Raw genomic sequence first — 5,611 nt, forward strand, 5'->3', positions numbered from 1 at the left:
CAATGCCTGAAGGGTCAAAAACATTGTTGTGGGTGGTTCAGGGTATATGTCGTCAGGCCCCCGGCCTGTGAAAGCAAAGGGGAAAAAATCGTTTCTCGCCTTTTTTCCACTGTCACCATATGTCTACTGGCAGACACGGTGCTGCAGTGCTACACAGCAGCATCCCCTTGCCTTGCCGATGGCAGACAGTGCAGTATGACTGGTAACCGTCATCGTCGTCCTGTGGGTGCTCCTGGCTGGCCTCGGTGAGGTCGGTCGGGGGCGCCTGGGCAGATATGGGTGCTCCTGGCTGGCCTTGATGAGGTTGCTCGGGGGCGCCTGGACAAAAAAGGGAATGACTCCAGGTCACTCTCTTCTTTAAGTTTTGTGTAATGGAGATTCAGTCCTGCCTGGAATATCATGCCAGTGGAGGGTTCTGCCTCCGGCTGCTCTCCCAGTCGGCAGCACCGCGCGGTCGCACCTACCCCTTGCTCCCAGGACTCAGTCAGATACTTAGACCTCTACAGTTTGCTGCAAATAAAAAAAATAAAGCTGCCGTTTAGAAGTGTCCCCCACCATACATATCCTGGGACATTGTGTATTTTCCCAGTGTCAACCAAAGGCCCCCACACCAATGGAGATTCAGTCCTGCCTGTGCTTCTGTCCTAGTGCTGATCAGAGTCCCGTTTTCAGCTACAGGCTGAGCAAGTGCAGAATGGTGATTCACTCGACTTCGCCGTAAGCCAACCGCCCTCCCCTCCCCCCTTTGATCTCTGCTTGCAGAGGCAATAAAGTGAGTGTTGTTTCAAATTCATGCATTCGTTATTACTTCATCACACAAATGGGGGGATAACTGCCAAGGTAGCCCGGGAGGGGTGGGGGAGGAGGGCAGCAATGGGTGGGGTTGTTGTAGGGGCACCCCCTAGAATGGCATGCAGCTCATCATTTCCGTGGGCTGTCTGGGGCTCTGACCCAGAGCGGTCGTTTGCCTCTCTGGTTCTTTAGTAGACTTGCCTGATATTCTAGGCAGGACTGACTCTCCATTAGACAAAACTTGAAGAGAATGACCTGGGGAGTCATTCCCATTTTTGTCCCGGCGCCCCCGACCGACCTCGCCGAGACCGGCCAGGAGCACCCCTGACAGCAGCAGAAGGTACAGTATGACTGGTAACCATCTTTGCCAACTTGCAAAGCAGCAGACGGCTCAGTATGGCTGGTAACCATCTTTGCTAACTTGCAAAGGCAAGGGATGCTGCTGTGTAGCACTGCAGTACCGCGTCGGTCAGCGGCATCCGGTGACAGTGAAAAAAGGCTGAACGGGCTCCATGGTTGCCGTGCTATGGCGTCTGCCCGGGCAATCCAGGGAAAAGGGCGCGAAACGATTGTCGGCCGTTGCTTTCACGGAGGGAGGATTGACTGACGACATTTACCCATAACCACCCGCGACAAAGTTTTGGCCCCATCAGGCATTGGGATCTCAACCCAGAATTCCAATGAGTGGGGGAGACTGCGGGACCTATGGGATAGCTACCACAGTGCAATGCTCCAGAAGTCGACGCTAGCCGCAGTACATGGACACACATCGCCGAATTAATGTGCTTAGTGTGGCCGCATGCACTCGACTTTATACAATTGGTTGCCAAAAAACGAATTCGGTCTAGCAACTAGGGTCCTGCCATGAGCAAGGCATGAATGGAGTCAGGGAGGAAGGACGAATGGCTTTAACGCCAAACATTTCCCTGCAATCTCTGGTGATGCACCAGGGTGGTTATTCCCCTCGGAAGGTGATTGCGAAGCCCAGGGAGATAATGGGGTGCCCCATCCCCCAGAGGTGGGAAACGCTCACTCTCCATGAGCCAGATCTCTCTTGTCAATGAAGGAGCTCGTATGGTGCTTTGTGTGGAGTGGATTGCTCGCAAGAAGCACAGATCACCCTGGAATCGTGAATGACCGAATCTAGGAAGAGAAGGGACAGTCACCCCCCAACCCTGCCCCATTCTATTCCCCTCTCCCACCCTCTATTCATTGCCAGGCTGTGAAAGTAGAATTAATTATATTGTAAAAATAGAATGGATTAAAGAAATGCTGTATGTACCTTTAAGCAGAAATAAGGAATGTTGAAATACAGGTGTCAGGAAAAGAAACATTAAGGCATAAACAATAAGTCCACTTAAGCTAATGTTGGAACATTAACCGGAGATCAGTAAAAGTTAGTAAGGAAATTAAATATGTACATCTAGCCTCAGGTAAACTGGTCAGTTCTGCTTTCTTTGTTGTCTTAAGTTCACGCCCTTTTTATCTGTATAAAATAAGGTAGCGTGGGTCTTGCATGGTGCTCACATTATCTGGGTGTATTAGCAGAGCTCTGTGCTAATAAAGAGCGGTCTAACAAATTGTCAGCCCTGAATCTGATTTTGACAAGGCCCTCTCTCTGGCTGGGTTGAAACAGGTGGGCCTTGGAGCTCAACTCCACTTCTTAGCAGCATCCTTCGAAAGCCCCCAGTAGCCCAACCTTCTCTCCACCCTCACCTGAAGGCCACACTGAATCTGCAGCATCCTCGAGCTCTGCCAGCCTGGGGGGCTGGAAACAAATGCGTTTCACATCAAGAACAGCGGGAGCGGGGGGGGGGGAACCCAAACCCTATTGCAACTGGCTTGGTTCCTTTACAGAGAACAGCGGCTCAAAAAAGCATTTTTATTCATTTCTTTTTGCTCACAAACCTTCAAGTGCCGCAAGTTTACAAAAGAAATACATTCACACCCACACCACCGCCAAGCTGGACTTCAGGAGAACCACCCCAGGAATGATTTAAATACACTCACTTAAAAAAAAACAATAATAAAAGTGTAAAAAGGTGGCTCCCATTATAAATACAGTGCAATAATTCTGTACAATTTTACAAGGTTAAGACAAAAGCCAGCGGCACACCCAGAGCAAGTAGAGTTGTCGGATTTCATATGCAAGTCACAAAAGAGATTTGAAGATTCAAGACGGCCTCCCAGGTGCTTCTCTTAGGGCTTGTCTATGTGGGGAAACTGATCAGAGTAGCTATCCCAGGACAGCTCTAGGGCTTTAAATTCAGATCCTAGCTTACTCCAGAATGGCTTCCCCATGTAGACGTGCTCTTTCTGAGCATGCTCTGTTAAGACTCACAACAAGACCCAGCTGCAAAGTACAGATCAGAGATTTTTGGCCTAGACTCATCTCCCGTTAACAGCCTCACCTGGGAAGCCAGGTCAAGCCAGCAACCGGCATGAGAATTGTTCCACAACAGACAGGACTCCAAACCCAAAGGATTACGTTAATGTTTAACTCTATAGAAAGCAGGCAGCGATATACCGGTCTCAGCCCACAGACACTTCCGGTTTATGTACAAAGCAAGCTCAGGATCAGACTTTAAAAAACAAAACAGAAACAAAATACCCCTGACTATTTCCAAAAAAGAGCTTATTCTCAACTGGTACAGAAACACACCTCTCAGGCTGCTCTGCCATGAAAGTGAACTATTTTCCAGTGATGCCTTTTAGACATCAGGTTTGCTCCTTGGGCACATGTCTACACTAAGAGTGCTTTACAGCAACCAGCATTACCACACGAGCAAAGAGCTCCTAATGTGGATGCAGCTACACTGGCAAAGCTGTGCTCTGCACCGGTATTGTGAAATCACGCCACCCTGAGTGAAACTATACCTGTAAAAGAGAAACTTCGCTAGTATCGCAGCTTCTACATTCGAGGCATCTAGTGGCAAAGCTAGGCCAGCAGAAGTACTTAGCATAGACCTGACCGGAGTCTTGCGTCTTCCATTTTGGCTTTGTCTAGAGGAGGATTTAGCAATGGTTTTTAGATGGTGTTAGCTAGCTCACTCTACCCTTAACTCTGCCCGCTTAGCACATGCTAAAATACAGCTGGCCTTGTCTAGAGTATTGGAAGCTGGTCGCTGGCTTGATCCAATTTACATCACCTCTGTCAATTCAACCCACGCAACACCTTGTGACCCAGATCTGACCACTCCTCACTCCTATTTGCCCCGCTCCCAGTGCTGCTGTGAGAGGGGGAAGCTGGATTCTAGTCTCCCTTGTGCATCAGAGCGGCTAACGAAGGACCTGTGCGCGCTGGATTTGCCCCCAATTCAGCTGCACTGCCTGCAAATTCCTCTTGTCGACAGGCCAACTGCTACCAGCTTCCATAGGCACTAGCACTCCCCACCCCAGCTTCCAGCAAGGGCGAGCGCGTGGTGCTGCTACACCAATTGCTAGCCACAGGCGGCTAGAATTGGGGCAACCCCCCCGCTGCAGACAAGGCAGCTCAGCCCTTCAGTGACCCCCGTACAAACCCACAGGATAACGGGGTGGCCTGGGCCTCACCTGGCCAGCAGAACCTCTCCTACCAGGGAGGACGTGCAAGGAGAGAACCCAGTTGGCCTCTCCAATGCCCAGGGGAGCTTGCAGTTCAAAGAGCCGTAGCTTTACTCGCCCCCGGAGCACGTTCGAGACGCAGCCATGCCGCTTCCAATGCTGGTTTGACGGTCACTTTTACAGCAGGGTTGGACTTGGATTATTCAGCGGGGGGAGATCCCCATAGCACATGGCTGCATTAGGAAAACCGACTGTTCTAGAGAACACATGAATTCTGCTCAGTCTCTCCTCTTCGCAGATGCTCCCTGAATAACCAGGGCTACAGAGCCCCTGCACAACCGCCACCTCCAGATGGAGGCCAAGCTCCCCGGGACAGTTGTGGATTGAGATGCCAGAAAACCTCATCCCTTTGGTTAGATCAGACGCCTGTCCGGAAGGGGCTCGAATGAGCCAGCCCCACCCTTTCTCCGTCTCAAGCAGAGCCACCCCCAGCTCATCACACCCCGTTTTGGAGAGTTCCCACTTTTGTGCGCTCCCCTAGATGGGGACACTAGATGTGGGAGCTCCAAGGCAGGGCTCATAAGAAAGGAGATCAGCCGAATCCAGCGTCTGACCACGAGAATGACTGTACATGGACATCCCCCTTCCGCCCCTAAATGCCCAAGCACACACAAAAAGGGGGCAAATTAACAAAATCAGAACCTTTCCCCCTAGCAGAGTTTTCACCCCCAAAAAGGGAGAAGAATCAGAGACTCCAGAAGACCCATTAAGGACTTAGCTACTACTATCGATTTTATGTGGAAGGTGCCGCCCGTCACCGTAGTATCTGGGCAGCATTAAACCCCTTTGCTAGATTAAAAGCCAACAGAAGTGTTTAATGTTAACATTAGTGGACATATTGTCTACAATACCTCAGGCCCCAGTCCTGCAAGGAGAGCCACCTAGGCAGATGTGAACAGGACTCTACCTACCCAGCATCCATTGCAGGCTCCGTCTGGCATTCTCCCTGGGCAGGGATAAGCTGCACTCAAGAAGGGGTTAAGAAAATGTGCTTGTTTCCATTTGTAAGAGAGAATTTAATGGGATGGCACAGGACAAAATTCTCCACCCGTTGACCAACAGCTGTTCTGCAAATATGGAAAACCTGGAAATCCAAACAAGCCTTTCTGGAGGCGGGGAGGGATGAATTTTGGACAGATTGAAATAAAAAGTTACTTTCCCCTTATATATATATATATATATATATATATATATATATATACACATACACACACAC

Source organism: Trachemys scripta, chromosome 20, assembly GCF_013100865.1.
Source record: "Trachemys scripta elegans isolate TJP31775 chromosome 20, CAS_Tse_1.0, whole genome shotgun sequence".
NCBI lineage: Eukaryota > Metazoa > Chordata > Testudines > Emydidae > Trachemys > Trachemys scripta.